Here is a 20,390-nt window from a genome sequence, read left to right on the forward strand (position 1 = left end):
GGCTCTGATCCTGCTAAACTAAACATTTTCCACCGAACATAATGGGATTATTTCCTGTTCTGTGGTTACAGGGATTAAACGGGTTAAAAACCCAGGGCAGGATCACCATGGGCATTTTTTATCCTGAGAATCCTGGTGGATCTATGAACTAAATACTAGGTTTCCTCTGGGTATGAACTTGATCTACTATTACGAATATTTTTTTTATTGTACTTTGTTTCACCATTATTTTTATTGCTAACAAAAGTGTTTCTTTTAAAAAAAAATTCCTGCTCAGGATTGGTGATGCTTGATCACGTGTTTAGACAGTATATGACTTAATACGCTAAACAAGTTCCTTAATCATTGCCTGCATTGAACACATGTAGTGTTCAATTCAGGCAATGATTAACCCCTTACTTACCGGGGACGTATTAGTACGCATATTTGCGTACCGCCGGTTCAGTGAGGGCTCCGGCGCTGAGCCCTCACTGAACCGAGCACATGTCAGCTGATTCTTACAGCTGACATGTGCCCGCAACAGCCGCGGGTGGAATCGCGATCCACCCGCGGCTGTTAACCAGTTAAATGCTGCTGTCAATCTCCGACAGCAGCATTTAACGCGCGCTTCCGGGTAGCGCGTCATAAGCCCCGCCCACCGGCGACCCCGTCACGTGATCGCGGGTCGCCGATGGGCGTGCATGACAACCCAGGGTCTGCAGCAGACGCCTGTGGTTGTCATGATCTTGTCGCTATGAGCGCCACCTAGTGGTCGGCGCTCATAGCACAGGACCATTTCTGCTGCATGCAGGGGACCTGCTCGTCCCCTGTATGTAGCAGAGGCGATCGGATAGTTGCTGCTTCTAGTCTCCTATGGAGACTATAGAAGCATGCAAAAAGTAAAAAAAAAAAAGTTTTTAAAAATATAAAAAAAAATAAAAAAATATAAAAGTTTAAATCACCCCCCTTTCGCCCCATTCAAAATAAAATATATAAAAAAAAAACCCACATACACATGTTTGGTATCGCCGCGTTCAGAATCGCCCGATCTATCAATATAAAAAAAGAATTATTCCGATCGGTAAACGGCGTAACGAGAAAAAAATTCTAAACGCCAGAATTACGTTTTTTGGTCGCTGCAAAATTGCAATAAAATGCAATAACGGGCGATCAAAACATCGGATCTACCCCAAAATGGTATCAATAAAAACGTCAGCCCGGCACGCAAAAAATAAGCCCTCAAACAGCCCCAGATCCCGAAAAATGGAGACGCTACGGGTCTTAGAAAATGGCGCTATTTTTTTATTTTTTTTTTTACCAAATTTTGGAATTTTTTTTCACCACTTAAATATAAAAGAACCTATACATGTGTGGTGTCTATGAACTCGTAATGACCTGTAGAATAAGAAGAGCAGGCCAGTTTTAGCATTCAGTGAACATGGTAAAAAAAATAAATAAAAAAACAACTGTGGTATTGCACTTTTTTTGCAATTTTACCGCACTTGGAATTTTTTTCCCGTTTTCCCGTACAGGATATGATAAAACTAGTAATGGCGTTGAAAAGTACAACTCGTCCCGCAAAAAATAAGCCCTCACATGGCCATATTGACCAAAAAATAAAAACGCTATGGCTCTGGGAACAAGGGGAGCAAAAACGAAAATGCAAAAACGAAAAATGCTCCGGGGCTTAAGGGGTTAAGGAACTGTTTCCGAAACACGTTTGCTGGTAAACACCCCTCTTCCATGGTGACTTAAAACCTTTTGTATACTTTAATTTTTTTAATGCATTTTCATTAAAAGTGTTTTTAAGAAGCTCAGGACGCTGGAATTACTTCTTTTTACTGACAAAAAATTTTAGGGGCTTCATCGCAAAAGGGGTGTCTACATTTGCACATGCAAATTTTTAGTCATTTGATCCCATAAATTTAATTTATGCCTGTATGTTTCTCACTTCCCTTCACCAATTAGATTATTTAGTGCTGATCCTTCACACACAAATCGACTTACAATAATAGGTAAAAAAACAAGATGGGTGAATGCTTTTGCAAACCACTGTACATCACTGGGGTGACCAAGGGGACAACGATATAACGGGGTAGGACTTAGAAGCATAGACATCACTGGTTAGAGCTGGGGGTCATATACATCACTGGCAAGGCATGTACATGATTTAGGAGAGCTGGGGGCCTTATATATCACTGGGGAGGACTGGGGGGCATATATATCACTGGAGAGGGCTGGGGGTCATATACACCACTGGGGAGCCTGGAAGCAAATAGAGGACTGGGGGACATAGATATCACTGGGAGACATATACAGTGGCTTGCAAAATATTTTTACCTATTTTGTTACATTACAACCTGTGTTTAAATATTTTTGTAATTCTATTTGTGTGTAATGCAACAGCACTAAATACAGTGGGTACAGAAAGTAGTCAGACCCCTTTAAATTTTTCACTCTTTGTTTCATTGCAGCCATTTGGTAAATTCTAAAAAGTTCATTTTTTTTCTCATTAAAGTATACTCTGCACCCCATCTTGACCGAAAAAAAACAGAAATGTAGAAATTTTTGCAAATTTATTAAAAAAGAAAAACTGAAATATCACATGGTCATAAGTATTCAGACCCTTTGCTCAGTATTGAGTAGAAGCACCCTTTTGAGCTAGTACAGCCATGAGTCTTCTTGGGAATGGTGCAACAAGTTTTTCACACTTGGATTTGTGGATCCTCTGCCATCTTTCCTTGAAGATCTTCTCAAGTTTCGTCAGGTTGGATGGTGAACTTTGGTGGACAGCCATTTTCAGGTCTCTCCAGAGATGCTCAATTGGGTTTAGGTCAGGGCTCTGGCTCTGCCAGTCAAGAATGGTCACAGAGTTGTTCTGAAGCCACTCCTTTGTTGGCTGTATGCTTAGGGTCATTGTCTTGTTGGAAGGTGCACCTTTGGCCAAGTCTGAGGTCCAGAGCACTCTGGAAGAGGTTTTCATCCCGGATATCTCTGTACTTGGCGGCCGCATTCATGTTTCCTTCAACTGCACGCAGTCGTCCTGTCCCTGCAGCTGAAAAACACCCCCATAACATGATGCTACCACCACGTTTCACTGTTGGGATTTTATTGGGCAGGTGATGAGCAGTGCCTGGTTTTCTCCACACATACCGCATAGAATTATCACCCAAAAGGTCTATCTTCGTCTCATCAGACCAGAGAATCTTATTTCTCATAGTCTGGGAGTCCTTCATGTGTTTTTGAGCAAACTGTATGCGGGCTTTCATATGTCTTGCACTGAGTAGAGGCTTCCGTCGGGCCACTCTGCCATAAATGTCCGACTGGTGGAGGGCTTCAGTGATAGTTGACATTGTGGATCTTTCTCCCATCTCCCTACTGCATCTCTGAAGCTCAGCCACAGTGATCTTGTGGTTCTTCTTTACCTCTCTCACCAAGGCTCTTCTCCCACGATTGCTCAGTTTGGCTGGACAGCCAGGTCTAGGAAGACTTCTGGTGGTCCCAAACGTCTTCCATTTAAGAATTATGGAGGCCACTGTACTCTTAGGAACCTTGAGTAATGCAGAAATTATTTTGTAACCTTGGCCAGATCTATGCCTTGCCACAATTCTGTCTCCTTGGGCAGTTCCTTTGAGCTCATGATTCTCATTTGGTCTGACATGCACTGTGAGATGTGAGGTCTTATATAGACAGGTGTGTGCCTTTCCAAATTAAGTCCTATGAGTTTAATTAAACACAGCTGGGCTCCAATGAAGGAGTAGAACCATCTGAAGGAGGATCACAAGGAGATGGACAGCATGTGACTTAAATATGAGTGTCTGAGGAAAGGGTCTGTATACTTATGACCATGTGATATTTCAGTTTTTCTTTTTTAATAAATTTGCAAATATTTCTACATTTCTGTTTTTTTTCAGTCAAGATGTGGTGCAGAGTGTACTTTAATGAGAAAAAAAATGAACTTTTTAGAATTTACCAAATGGCTGCAATGAAACAAAGAGTGGAAAATTTAAAGGGGTCTGAATACTTTCCGTAACCACTGTAGTATGAGTTGGTGAAGTGAAGGGAGAAAAATATAGGCATTAAAGGGAACCTGTCACCAGCTTTGCCCCATATGAGATACGGCCACAACCTTTCAGGCCTCATATGCAGCATACTAATATGCCGTGTATATGCCCCCGATCAGGACTCCAACAAAAGAAAAACACCTTTTATTATACTCATCTGCGGGGCGGTCGGGTCCGAGGGCTTCGCTGGTCCTGGACCGGCGCCTCCCTACTTTCAATGCTGTCCTTCTTCTGTGTTTCATGTGGATGATACATCCCTACGTCATCCATACAGGGTCCCTTACATTGCGCTATTGCACAGGCGTACATCTCTGCCCTGTTGAGGGCACACTAAAGTACTGCAGTGCACATGCGCCAGAGCTCTTTGAACTTTCCCATCACGTGCGCACTGCAGTACTTTACTCTGATAAGTAAGTAATGGGTCAAATAGGTAGAACCACTAAATAGAGAATATGATATAGCAAGATGTGGTAAAATAAAACGTAGCTTTGTCATCCAAATAGAGTCCGTGGCATCCATATATAAAGAAGGGAACAACTTCTACATATCGAGTATATGCAACAAAGCAAGAAAAAAGAGGAATGTATACAATGGTGATCACCTTCAAAAATAGTTTATTACAATTGACAATGAAAAACAGGGCAAAAACAAATTAAAAACATTTAAAAAAACAAAATGGCTGAGACAAAAACAGACCCAGTCTCTGTAGGACTTAGGTCCACCCAACCTGGAGTGCCCTTAGACCTTAAACTATGCATAACATAATTGGCTTAATAATTATACAAAAAATATGATTACATACACAGTAGTTAGGGCTCATATACGTGATAAATTTAATATACACAAGAATATAGAAAAGTCATAGCATTAATATACAGTTCAATGTGAAGCTAATATGCTTTATGTATACACAGCAGCAAATAAATGAATGACACCTATATCAATCCGCAGTATTACTAATATTAATCTGCAGTTTTGGTATTCAGCACTTATGAGGAATGTTTAGTATAGAGTAAATTAGCATGAGCTCACTATAGGTACAAAGGAGTAATCCAGTACCAGAACCACCAATTTAAAGTGTGTCTGTTTAAGAAGGATACTACTCTGAGGTACTCAGTACAGTATAAGACCAGGAAGGTTGGTCCCCCACACGAATCGCCGCTACCAGTGCGGCTTCATCAGGGGTAGACACAGTAAGGAAAGAGCGTGTATATATATATTTATATATACAGTATATATACACTGTATATACACATAATTCATTAATTAAGGCAACTTACAGCTGGAGGGGCGGCCGCCTCAGCAAACAGACATCCGCCAAAATACTCTGACGTCATTTCCTCATAAGTGCCGACCCGAGTACTGTGGTCCCCAGTAATCTGCCTGGGGGGCCACAGAAAAGTTAATCGCAGGCCCGAGGTTCCCCACCCCTGCTCTAATGGGAATGTACTGCAGAGGAAACAAGCTATTGCAATGACAAGGACTCAAAACATCTAATCAAATAAAAGTGAAAGAACCTAGCTAGGACTGTATGTAGGCTGCATGGGAATTCTTCATTCAGCAAGGAACAGCATCATTCCTTTTTGGACTGCTTAAAATTATGTATAAAATATAACTAAAGTGTCGGTTGCAGGGTACAGTGCAAACCAAAGCCATTCAAGATTTTTTTTATGAATGAATCAGTGGACATCCGTTTAGGAATGAGCGATTGAATTATGCATGGGGAAATTCAGTTTTTCCGACTACATAAGTATAGATATACTGTATATGTAATTTTCCACTTACAGTAGGGCAGCCTGAAACACATTTCTCCCAAAGACAGGGCAAATACAATCATTACATAGCCCTTATTTGTTTACTGTGCAGTTTTTCTGTTATTATTGATTGAATTTATTTAATTTAATATAATATTTGTTAGAAATAATACAAAATATAATAGATAAATATCTTTGATCATGGGACGTTCTGATATATTCAGAATTCATAAAAAGTAATAAGAAAAATCCCACTTGTTATCTTTTCAATAGCTCAAATAGTTAATTTATGTTCATTTATTTATATCTTGTGGTGTTTACTTTGCTTATACCAAAGACAGGGCAAATACAATCATTACATAGCCCTTATTTGTTTACTGTTATGTATAAAATTTCCTGTGCAGTTTTTCTGTTATTATTGATTGAATTTATTTAATTTAATATAATATTTGTTATAAATAATAAAAAATGTTAATAGATAAATAAATATCTTTGTCTATCTTTGATCATGGGACTTTCATATATATTGAGAATTCATAAAAAGTAATAAGAAAAATCCATCACTCTGAAGTGAGTATGATAAAAACATGAGACTTTTTGTAACATCCCTGGCGGCGTGTCGCCATGGCTTCCTATCACTCACCATGCAAGGCTGCCATCCAGGCTGCGCACTGTGTTCCTCTTCTTGCTGTGTGGATGTTTCCTGGTAGAATGCCTAGAGCGGCGGCATCACTTCCTAATTCTTAAAGGAATATTCCTAATGCATCCCCAGCCTATTGCTGTGAGGCACTGGGTACTTAAGGCACCTCCACCCAGTGGGTGGTCCCTGAGGAACAGTCAACGTTGGTATTGCCAATCCTTGGTGAGTTGGCCCTCACCCCCATCTTACTTCTAACCCCAAGAACGACAGACATTGTGGCTTGGATACAATTGGCCACAGTCGCCCTTTATTATAGCAGTAGCAATTAAAACCGTGTTATATAAACAAATTGTCTTAGGGTCCTTGAAGCCAAGAAGAGTCTGGTGACCCCAATGACACAAACCCCACTTACTCCCAGCTGCGAACCTCAAGCTCAGGAGCTCCAAGAACCCCCTCGAAAGGGGGTTCAGAAACGGTTAAAACCGCCACACCCGGGACTCGATATTCCTTTGTCATAAGTCCCATAAATCACCAGACCCAAATACCACTTATAACTGAGGGATCCATGTCCTGTTGACACTCCCATACCAATTTATAACCAACTTCAAGGACCCTAAAGCACGCCACCACAAGAGTAATTGACAACCTTAAGTACTCGAGACCCCCTTTCCTTTCATAAACATCGCCTGCTCGATGCCCCCTTGTAAAGCTAATGACCATAAATCAATTCCGAAGTCATTCAAATGAACTCCGTCAGCCAACCAAAAATCTTCCGAGCAATTCTCCAAATCAAAATGCCGAATTGACGCCCCCCCATTTCTGGAAACAAAATTGGAAAACGCTCTGTTCACCTTCTTCTGTGCTCTATTCAAACTCTTTATGGACCAGGCATTTTGCCATCTCTTTCGGGGAACAATCTCGGAGCAGATCGTTATCATCCCCGGAAAAGATGCCCAAAGCCGTAATAAATCACGTCTCTGATTAGATCCCTACACGGCCGAACCCCTAAGTCATTACCCCCTACGTGTAATAACAGTATATCTGGGGGGGCGATCTAAATGGACAAAATTATTCACCTCCCGCAACAACCTGTTCCACCCTATACCCCTAAACCCAAGCCAGCAAGTAACAGCTTTGTCCCTTGAAGCACTGAGTTGCTTTCCATCTCGTCGTATGTCTGCCCACACCGCGCCCAGTGGACATAGGTGTGGCCCATTATCCAAATCAACAGAGGGAAACCTATCCAGAAAACAACATGTGATCAGAACACAACAATACACATTTTTTTCACAAGTTAACTGTCGACTCCGGTCTCACGCAAGACAAAATCCGCCTCGATTCCCATCTCCCTATCCGTTTTACAATATTCGAATTCAGGACGCAAGCCACCGCCTCCATAGCGGCCCCTATCCGAAAAGAATGAGGGGCAAAATTACACGGATCCAACCCCAACTTGTTCAAGCACATCCTAAAAATGACGGTGAATTGATACTGCAATAATGTTCAGTCTTCGTGACACAACAATGGTACGTCCGAATTCTGCCCCAGTCCCCTGGAGGACTCAAAAGTTTTTAAAGGACACATCCCTGACCCTTGCACCTCTCCTAACCATACCTTTTTTCCCCTTCCTAACTGGTCTGTTTTTGAAAGCCTCAACCAAAATTCAACACCTTGTTTTGTTGCGAACACATCTCCTGCTAGTACCCCCCGCCTTTCTTCTTAGATGGAGCTACTAGCTCGCTAACCCTTAGGTTTTTCCTGGGCATTTTTTGGGGCACTAACAGGAAAAGCCTTACCTCATACTCTGAGCTACAAATACCTCCCAGTTCCTTTCTCAAATATTTCAGGAGCTTAAACGAAACTGGGTGCTGATCATCCCTCTGTGCCCGCCCCCTACGAATACCCTTAACTGCTTGCTTCACTAGGAAATTCTTTGTCAGATCCCTACCACCCCTGATCCCAAAGCCGAATGCCAAACCTGCGATCAACCGATTAACCTAGAGCCCCCTCCCCTAACCGTAGGTGCAGCAAGCCTACCTGATCTTCTTCAGACAAGGTATTTTTGATACCCCTCAGCCGACCCTCCCACAGCCCCCAAGCAGCTTGATAGGCCTTCCATGTGCTAAGGGATATGGATGATTTAATTAATGGTTGGGCTGCACAAATACCAAGTTCCATAAGTGATGCGGGCACTCGAGCCCCCTCTCCTCTGCATCTGGGGCCAGCAACCGAAAGCGATCCCACTGGAAACGAGAAAGGGCGTCAGCAATTGAATTCCTTTCACCTGGAATGTGAGAAGCTGTTATACATTATTAAACATTCCAATGCCAGTTACCGTAACACCCTGATTACTGGTGGAGAAGATGCCGTAATATTGTTGATCGCCAACACTACTCCCATGTTATCACAGCGGAAACTAATCCATTTGTTTTGAAATTGATGACCCCACAGTGTCACCACAAACATTATTGGGAAAACTTCCAGCAACGCTACGTTTTTTAACAGCCCTTCCACTCTCCAACTCTGGGGCCACTCCCCTGCACACCACTGGCCCTTGAAATAAGCGCCAAAACCTGTGCTTTCTGCAGCATCCATGAACAGCTCTAAGTCCACTTTGTCTGTTACCTCTTCCATTATCAAAACGCCCATTATACACTTCGAGGAAAGTGTCCCACACCGACAAATCTTCCTTATGCTCATTTGACAATCTAATTTAATGATGAAGAGCCTTTACCCCCGCCGTTGCATTTACCAGCTTCTGGAGAAGACCCTCCCCATGGGCATTACCCTACGTGCAAAATTCTGCTTGTCTAGCAGCGACTGTGTCTCCCTCAATGTAATCTTTTTCAGCCACCTAGCCCTTGCCACTTCAGCCCTTAACGCCACCACTTTCTCCTCTTGTAATCGGAGTTTCCACTTCTCTGCATCAATAATGATCCCCAGAAAACAAATACAAGACGCCAGGCACTCGGTTTTTTCAGAAGCCAGGCGGACTCCAAACAGCTCGGCAATCCATTCCATGGCATGCAATGTGGATTCACACAGCGGTGAATCCTTCAAGCCGAAACACAAAAAATCGTCCAGATTATGAATGATTGGTGCCCCCCCCCCAGACACGTCTCGGACAACCCATTCCAGGAAGCAACTGAATGCCTCAAACAAGGAGCAAGAAATGGAACAGCTTATTGGCAGGCAACGATCTATGAAATATGCTCCGTCCCAGAAACAACCCAGCAGTCTAACGTTTTTCCTTATTTTCTGACCCATCCCACCGCCTCGTCAAAAGAGGTATAAACAACGGAGCATAATTCTGTTGCAATTCCATCATTCACCGACCTACCCTTTGGATAAGAGACATGATGAATTAACCTAAATTTGTTGGGCTCCGTTCTTGCAGGGAAGATGCTCCTGGTGCCGTCCGGGCTCCACAGTCGGCGATCCGGGCCACTTGCTCATCCAGCCAGCCAGGGGGGTGATCCATTGCCGACGTCCTAAGGGTCTCCAGCAGCAATATTTGGTATTGCCGCATCTGGAACGACCTGACCTATAAAACTGTCCCACTAGTTAATCTCTTTAGTTAACACGGTAAAAAAAAAAAATAAAGCAAAAAACGATGCTTTATCATCATACTGCCAAATAAAAAATGGAATAAAATGCGATTAAAAAGACAACTGTAAATAAATATGGTGGCTTTGAAAAGGTCATCTTGTTCCCCACCCCCCAAAAAAAAAGCCGCCATACTGCTTCATCAGCCGAAAAATAAAAAAGTTATATCTCTCAGAATAAAGCAATGCAAAAAAAAATATTTTTTCTATTGTGTAAAAGCGCCAAAACATAAAAAGAAGATATCAATGTGGTACCGCTGTAAACGTACTGACCCGAAGAATAAAGCTACCTTATCAATTTTACCACACGCAGAATGGCATAAAAAAAATTCCTGAATTGTTGGTTTCTGTTTATTCTGCCTCCCAAAAATCGGCATAGAAAGCGATCAAAAAATGTCACGTGCCCGAAAATGGTACCAATGGAAAAATTATAGCTCTCTAAATATGGCGATGCAAAAAAAAAAGAATTTTTTAGTGTGTGACAGCTGTCAATCATAAAAACCCGATATGAATCTGGTATCGCTTGAATCGCACCGACCTGAAGAATAAAGTCATCTAATCACTTATACCGCACGAGGAAAGCCGTAAAAAATAAACTCTAGGGTTAAGATTGTGCTGGGATTAAGGTTGTGCTAGGGTTAGGTCTTTGCTAGGGTTAGGGTTGTGCTAGGGATAGGGTTGTGTTAGGGTTATGTTTTGCCAAGTATTTAAAGGGCTCGGATGCGGCTTTAAAGAAGGCGATTAATTTTTATTATAATTAAATGATTACAGAACATAGGAAATAGTGTGATATTGCGTACACCTTTGCATAATATAAATCACAAAGGTAAAGTACTTACAGCGCACACTATACAGGAAAAACTTCACCAGGAGAAACATACATCATCTGTCTGGGAGACATCAGCCGTGAGAAGAAAAATAGCGAAGACCGAGAAAAGTCCTGGGATGAATCCACACTGCGACGTCAGTGTATCCCCTTTTAGTCCACAGGTCAACAGGCTTCTGTCTTAGCTGAAAACTTCACTAGCTTATATCTTGTTTGAAAACAAATGTTTGCGTAACCAAATGTTACACAAATTCTGACAAGAGTCTTTTTGTTCAATATAGTATCTTTCTTCTGAGTGACCAGCTCTTCAGATGTCACTTAACACCGATCAAATATAGTTATATGAAAAAGTTTGGGCACCCCTATTAATCTTAAGCTTAATGTTTTATAAAAATTGGTGTTTTTGCAACAGCTATTTCAGTTTGATATATGTAATAACTGTTGGACACAGTAATGTTTCTGCCTTGAAATGAGGTTTATTATATTAACAGAAAATGTGAAATCTGCATTCAAACAAAATTTGACAGGTGTATAAGTATGTGCACCTCACCAGAAAAGTGACATTAATATTTAGTAGATCCTCCTTTTGCAAAAATAACAGCCTCTAGTCGCCTCCTGTAGCTTTTAATGAGTTCCTGGATCCTGGATGAAGGTATTTTTGACCATTCCTCTTTACAAAACAATTCCAGTTCAGTTAAGTTTGATGGTCGCCGAGCATGGACCGCCCTCTTCAAATGATCCCACAGATGTTCAATGATATTCAGGTCTGGGGACTGGGATGGCCATTCCGGAACATTGTAATTGTTCCTCTGCATGAATGCCTGAGTAGATTTGGAGCGGTGTTTTGGATCATTGTATTGGTGAAAGATCCATCCCCTGCGTAACTTCAACTTTATCACTGATTCTTGAACATTATTGTCAAGAATCTGCTGATACTGAGTGGAATCCATGCGTCCCTCAACTTTAACAAGATTCCCGGTGCCGGCATTGGCCACACAGCCCCAAAGCATGATGGAACCTCCACCAAATTTTACTGTGGGTAGCAAGTGTTTTTCTTGGAATGCTGTGTTTTTTTGCCGCCATGCATAACGCCTTTTTGTATGACCAAACAACCCAATCTTGGTTTCATCAGTCCACAGGACCTTCTTCCAAAAATAAATTGGCTTCCCCAAATGTGCTTTTGCATACCTCAGCCGACTCTGTTTGTGGCTTGCTTGCAGAAACGGCTTCTTTCGCATCACTCTCCCATACAGCTTCTCCTTGTGCAAAGTGCGTTGTATAGTTGACCGATGCACAGTGACACCATCTGCAGCAAGTTGATGCTGCAGCTCTCTGGAGGTGGTCTGAGGATTGTCCTTGACTGATCTCACCATTCTTCTTCTCTGCCTTTCTGATGTTTTTCTTGGCCTGCCACTTCTGGCCTTAACAAGAACTGTCCCTGTGTTCTTCCATTTCCTTACTATGTTCCTCACAGTGGAAACTGACAGGTTAAATCTCTGAGACAGCTTTTTGTATCCTTCCCCTGAACAACTATGTTGAATAATCTTTGTTTTCAGATCATTTGCCAGTTGTTTTGAGGAGCCCATGATGCCACTCTTCAGAGGAGATTCAAACAGGAGAACAACTTGCAAGTGGCCACTTTAAGTAGCTTTTCTCATGATTGCATACACCTGGCTATGAAGTTCAAAGCTCAATGAGGTTACAAAACCAAAAAAAGTGCTTTAGTAAGTCAGTAAAAAGTAGGTAGGAGTATTTAAAACAAGAAAATGATAAGGGTGCCCATACCTATGCACCTGTCAAATTTTGTTTGAATGCAGATTGTACATTTTCTGTTAGTACAATAAACCTCATTTTAAGGCAGAAACATTACTGTGTCCAACAGTTATTACATATATCAAACTGAAATAGCTGTTGCAAAAACACCAATTTTTATAAAACATTAAGCTTAAGGTTAATAGGGGTGCCCAAACTTTTTCATATAACTGTATATCACCGGAGATGAAACATGCCAAAGGCTCCTGGTACCAGATGTTTTACCATTCTATAAACACAGCATATTCTTACCAAATATTGCTAATGAATATAAACATGCATCGTTCTCACTAAACATTAATAAAAGACTGCTTGATACTATAAACTAAACATTGATAATAGAGCTATGAGGTCCAGGTGTTGGGAAAATTGCAAGGCTAACATAAGCTGAACTGTTAAAGGGTTCTTTAAAGACAGGCTACCAATATGGATTCCTGATGGACATTAAAAACCTTAGCACTATAAACCACCCTTGGTCATCTGGAAGCGATATATCATTTACATACAATACCATATCCCAAGGGAATATCTTCAGCAGATGAACGACACATTGCTATAAAAGAAGGAATACATTGTATACAACAGCATAAGGCGATACAAGCACAGATTATAGCAAAAATTATTCCTAAAATATAGCGTAAATAACCAAAATCAGGCAACCAATAAAATAACCAATCCCACCATTTACCATTACGCTGTGTGATGTGATCAATGTCATCATGTAACTGATCTATCTGAAATTGCAAATCCTGACTATGGTCTGACAAGTTAAAACAACACATACCTTCAAACTCTTCACATCCATGGTGGTGAATTAATAACAAATAATCTATAGTCGCTCTATTCTGTAAGACAGCTTTTCTGGTAAATTTGTAAATCTAATAATATATCTTCTAAGGCTCTACTGGTAGCATTTATTGATCTAGCTACAAGACAAGATAATCTCCCTACAGTCATAGCCGCATATGGGACTATGGCAGGAGATCCTACAATCGTAAGGGATAACCCTATAATTTCTGATTCAGTTAAAAGGTTTACATTATACTTATAGGGAAAATATATATTCTTGTACCGTGTTAGCCAGTAGATAAAAAAAATATTTAGATTTGAGAGTCCTCAATGGTTGATACCTTTTAATGGCTAACTGAAAAGATGGTAACAAATTGCAAGCTTTCGAGACTACTCAGGTCTCTTCATCAGGCATAGTATACCACAAAATCTGAAGAGTCACATATTTATACACAATAAGACATACAAAAATTGCAAGAGGTAAGACAGGTGAGGAAAAGCAGAGTTATTATGGAAGAGATAAACAGATCTGGCTATAAATATTTTAGCAGTTAATAGATAAAGAGTGTGAAGGTTTTATTGTCCTGCTATTAGGTCCAATGTTATGATGGCCTCACAAGTCTGAGGAGTAAATTCCTTAGTTGATGTAGAATGACATAAATCCATGCGACACATTCATTCCTGCTATGAAAGTGTTAAAGGTCACCATCAGTTTATATTCTGAAATTCTTCAGACCCCCAGCTGGACAATTGGTACATATAATTAAGTACACTACATTAGATGTGATACAGCTGAACGTGCCTGGGATCTTATAGTCCTGATGTGAATTGGGAATCTTTATCTTGTCTGTGGTCGTTATAAACGGACAGGTTTTATATTTTTTCTGGTTGCAAGGAAAGGTACCTGTAGCTGGAGGAGATGACAGGGAGCTTCTGACAATGATGCTTCTTAGATTTGGGGGGTTGCCTGAAACACAGAAGTGGGGGGTCTGGAAATATGGATTGTAATCGGGCATCTTTTTGTAGTAAAGGTTATAGTTTCCGTGCAGCTCTCCTTAGCGCCTCCAGATTTGGATTGTAGGTGATTACTAGAGGCAACCGGCTGCTTTCTTGTTTGGTTTGGTAATGTAGGAGATGATTCCTTGATATTCTGGTGGCTCTTGTAATCTGGTTCTCAATTGTTCTTTGATGGTAGCCCTGTTTCAAAAAGGTCTTTCTGAGGCCATCAAGGTGTTTGTCTCTATCCATCTGGTTGGAACATATCCGATTGTATCTGATGGCTTGGCTGTAAACAATAGAGTTTTTTATGTGTTTTGGATGGAAACTGTCCCATTTAAGGTATGTAGGACGGTCGATTGGTTCAAGGATGTCTCTATTTCATTGTTCTCTAGCTTGATGGTGGTGTCCAAAAAGTTAATTTCAGTACAGGAGTAGTTGAGTGTTAGGTTGATGGTGGGATGAAATTAATTAAAGTGTTCATGGAACGTCTTCAGTTGTTGCTCAGACCCCGTCCAGATGATTAAAATATCGTCAATGAAACGATAGTAGGCCAGAGTCCTGATGGGACATGAGGACAAAAAGTCACTTTCAAGCTTGGCCATGAAAAGATTTGCGTACTGTGGAGCCATTTTACTTCCCATCGCTGTACCAGTTTCCTGTAGATATATACTAGGAGGTCCCTGCTAAGCAGAGAAAAAAAGATGGCCACTAGAGTTCGTACAAATTCATAAAAATATCTTTATTGAAAATATAAATACCACATCAAAACAATTCGTATCGATGCACAAACAGACCACATCATGTGGACACAATGCTGGAGACCAAAACTATTGGATTAAAAAGTTACACCATAAAAACCATGTGACACAGCGGCCACAATTGGTGAGCCTACGTATAGTAGATGATTAAGGGGAGGTAATGAAAAAAATATATACATTTTATCTCCAATATATAAATGTTGCATGTAAATTTGTCAATAAAATATAGAGTATTTCATCCTCCCAATTTGTTTAAATCTAATTATGACATCCAGAATACTTATAAATTATGGTTATTAAAGAACATACCCCATATTCAAATGAATGGCATTGCTCAAACATATACCTAGATAGTCACTTGGCCACCAAACGAACCGCTGTTGGCGTCACCCCGACGCACGTTTCGGTAAGAACCTTTTTCAAGGGGTATTCATGCATACTGATCACCCACCCTAATATACCCTGTGACAATTAGTGAAGTGTGCACATGCTATACCGCCATACCGGAAGTATCCAGCGGCGCGCACAGGCCAATCACCTGACTTCCTACAGACGCATCCCAGTCACCATGGAGAGGCGTCACATGATCCACAGTCACGCGATCGGAAGTACCGCCTCGTCGTCAGGGACGCCATCCCCGCTACATACCTGCTCATGGAGTGACGCGGCCCCACCGCCGCAACCGTGGCGCACAGCGGCGTCGGCATCAGCAAGATGTCGAAAGCCAATGAGCGCAACAGAGCGACCGCGTACCGGCGATGCAGCAGCGGTATGTATCAAGGGTGGTCCCAGAGATCATATACTCGGAAACCAAAGTCTGCAATATTTCACAACTAACAAAATGGCAGTACTGTATATTTATATCTATGTATATAGAGTACACTGAGGAGGTGTACCCACCTATAAAACATATGTACCAATTATATACCATCTCTCATCACATGATTTGACATAAAAAAAAAAGGGGGTACCCTATAACCACCATCGCCTCAGGACGAAGAAAATACCACATAGAGATACCACTAAGAAATATAGCATTATTCTGGACCCACCATTCAATAGCAAAAAATCCTCATTAAGATCACATCAATCCATAGCAATGTATAACAACATTTCCATATTTACACACATATGGATACATATACAAGAATATAATATTTCATATTTAAGTATTCTTACATATTTTTTTGATAGATATTATTTACATATTATACTCTTCTTTATTTCTTTACGGATCACTCCTACAATTCTTCCACCTATAAAACTCTAGGGTCCATACAGATCATTGCTTGGTAATAGTTGTTGAAGTAATTGGAACTGGTGAGTCCAAATGAGTACTGTCATCATAGATATTGCAGGCCGATAGTGGATCAGAGGTATCGCAACCAATCTGATGGGAAGTCAATATGCATGAAATTAAAACACAAATAATCACACAAAGAATAAATAAAACTGATATTATTAATATTGGTCAAGATATACCTGGGCATCACATACAGTATGGAGATTACAAAAATGGGACGAAACTAACGTTCTCATTAAGCCCCTTGGGGTGCAGGGTTTTGAACGCCCAAATCCATTTGGATTCCAATTGAGCCAGTTTCTGTGAAACGGGTCCACCACGAATACCCACCAAAATACTATCAACGCCTTTTATTCTCAATCCAGTAGAATCACAATTGTGATATAACTTAAAGTGGCGTGGGATGGTTTTAAGCGTGGATGCATCCACATGGCCAAGTGCCGCCTCAATCCCCAACACATGCTCTCTTACCCGTGTTTTAAATTGGTGTGTAGTCATACCTATGTAGATAAGCCCACACGGACAAGATGCATGGTATATCACATATCATGTTTGACAAGTGATGTATTTATTGATCTTAAATCTTGTACCGTCCGAATCACAAAAATCCGTACAACGGTCGATGTTGGGTCAGGCGACACAGTGACCATATGGACTGCAGCCACGCCGTCCCCCACCCACTCCATCTAAGAAGGTTTGTCGAGGTTCACCCTCATAGTGACTCCGCACCAGATGGTCTCGGAGTAAGAATACATATGTAAGAATACTTAAATATGAAATATTATATTCTTGTATATGTATCCATATGTGTGTAAATATGGAAATGTTGTTATACATGGCTATGGATTGATGTGATCTTAATGAGGATTTTTTGCTATTAAATGGTGGGTCCAGAATAATGCTATATTTCTTAGTGGTATCTCTATGTGGTATTTTCTTCGTCCTGAGGCGATGGTGGTTATAGGGTACCCCCTTTTTTTCTTATGTCAAATCATGTGATGAGAGATGGTATATAATTGGTACATATGTGTTTTAGGTGGGTACACCTCCTCAGTGTACTCTATATACATAGATATAAATATACAGTACTGCCATTTTGTTAGTTGTGAAATATTGCAGACTTTGGTTTCCGAGTATATGATCTCTGGGACCACTCTTGATACATACTGCTGCTGCCTCGCCGGTATGCGGTCGATCCGTTGCTCCGATGCGCTCATCGGCTTTCGACATCTTGCTGATGCCGACGCCGCTGTGCGCCACGGTTGCGGCGGTGGGGCCGCGTCACTCCATGGCCAGGCATGTAGCGGGGATGGCGTCCCTGACGACGGGGGCGGTACTTCCGATCGTGTGACTGGATCATGTGACGCCTCTCCATGGTGACTGGGATGCGTCTGTAGGAAGTCAGGTGATTGGCCTGTGCGCGCCGCTGGATACTTCCGGTATGGCGGTATAGCATGTGCACACTTCACTAATTGTCACGGGGTATATTAGGGTGGGTGATCAGTATGCATGAATACCCCTTGAAAAAGGTTCTTACCGAAACGTGCGTCGGGGTGACGCCAACAGCGGTTCGTTTGGTGGCCAAGTGACTATCCAGGTATATGTTTGAGCAATGCCATTCATTTGAATATGGGGTATTTTCTTTAATAACCATAATTTATAAGTATTCTGGATGTCATAATTAGATTTAAACAAATTGGGAGGATGAAATACTCTATATTTTATTGACAAATTTACATGCAACATTTATTTTTTTCATTACCTCCCCTTAATCATCTACTATACGTAGGCTCACCAATTGTGGCCGCTGTGTCACATGGTTTTTATGGTGTAACTTTTAATCCAATAGTTTTGGTCTCCAGCATTGTGTCCACATGATGTGGTCTGTTTGTGCATACATACAAATTGTTTTGATGTGGTATTTATATTTTCAATAAAGATATTTTTATGAATTTGTACGAACTCTAGTGGCCATCTTTTTTTCTCTGCTCAGCAGGGACCTCCTAGTATATTTATATGATGGTCCGTTCTGACTTAAAGTCCTGCATGCAATAACATGGGTCCATATGGATTTTATGTACTTCAACCCTGTTTATTGATTTGGTTCTTTAGCCTTTCATTTCCTGTAGATATATGTTGTTATCAAATTCAAAGTAATTGTGGGTGAGGATGAATTCTGTAAGTTTGACCACAGAATCAGCAACAATTCCTGTATTTTCTATGAAGATTTTGCAGGCATTTAATCCATCCTTGTGTGGGATATTAGAATACAAAGATTCCACATCCATGGTGGTCAGGATGGTTCCTTCTGGTAGAGGACCTATTGCTGCTAGTTTATTCAGTAGGTCTGTCATGTCCCGAATGTAGCTGGGTGTACTCTTTACCAGTCCAGAAACTTGCTCAGTAAGGGTGCCCACACATGAAATAACTGGTCTTCCTGAATTTCCAAATTTGTGGATTTTGGGGAGCATATAGAATGTCCCTATTCTTGGACTCTCTGGTATCAGGTCATTCGTCAGGCAAACAAGATACCAACTTGTTTAGTTCCTTATAGTCCTGTGTAGGGTCAGACTCCAGTTTTTTGTAGTAGCGTGTGTCCATCAGTTGTCTGTTTGCTTCCTTCATGAATATAAACTGATGGTGACCTTTAACACTTTCAGAACAGGAATGAATGTGTCGCATGGATTTGTCATTCTACATCAACTAAGGAATTTACTCCTCAGACTTGTGAGGCCATCATAACACTGGACCTAATCACAGGACAATAAAACCTTCACACTCTTTATCTATTAACTGCTAAAATATTTATAGCCAGATCTGTTTATCTCTTCCATAATAACTCTGCTTTTCATCACCTGTCTTACCTATTGCATTTTTTGTATGTCTTATTGTGTATAAATATGTGACTCTTCAGATTTTGTGGTATACTATGCCTGATGAAGAGGCCTGAGTAGTCTCGAAAGCTTGCAATTTGTTACCATCTTTTCAGTTAGCCATTAAAAGGTATCAACCATTGAGGACTCTCAAATCTAAATATTTTTACATTATACTTACAATCTTCAGCTAAACAGGAAAATCCCCTCTTTGGACGTTTAGCTTTATGGGATGGAAACAAAGGATACATCATTAGGGCTAATCTAGAAATAACACATGGCCCACCTATTATGTTAGCTGAAATATAATTAAAAGTTGTATTCCCACAAGAAAACATCCACCCCTTGGGCAATTTTACATGTTGTATATGTGAGAGAGAGATTACTGTTTTGTTGCACTTCATGTTTTTCGCTACCTCATTCTCTTGAAATTTTTATCTGAACGTGAACCGCACATGATATTATGTTCATTGTGCCTTTTGTTACCTTCTATTTTTACCTATTTTATTTTGATTACAAGTCATTTGATAACATAACTCAGCAGATGCATTATTTTGAGTCTTTATAGTTATCATGTCTTCAGTAAGGAAGTCCTCTCCAGTACAGTTTATACAAGCGTAATACAGGTTATATGTATCATTTTGGATCACATCTCCTTCAATCTCCTCATCTTGGACAAACCCCCCTATTGAGTTTGTCCACAGTTGTAAGGGAGTTGGTATAGCTACCATACAATTCTCCAGTATATTGGTAGCGGTAGCAGTTTTTGTCATACAAAAATGGCTCATGTTCATCAATTGTGCCAAGTAACTCCATAGGTTCTGTTTAATTTTACACAATGCCACATTTTCTTTGACTGGCACTTCTTCTCTTTGTTGATACTACGGTTGGGTAGAGACAGAGACCGAAAGGACCATGCCTGTAACACCGATCAGCCACCATCTCCATATTTGAATTGGACACTAAAAAGAAAGAGCAGATTTATTAT

Source organism: Phyllobates terribilis, unplaced genomic scaffold (genome assembly GCF_046119375.1).
Source record: "Phyllobates terribilis strain yellow unplaced genomic scaffold, ASM4611937v1 Scaffold_551__1_contigs__length_1112272, whole genome shotgun sequence".
NCBI lineage: Eukaryota > Metazoa > Chordata > Amphibia > Anura > Dendrobatidae > Phyllobates > Phyllobates terribilis.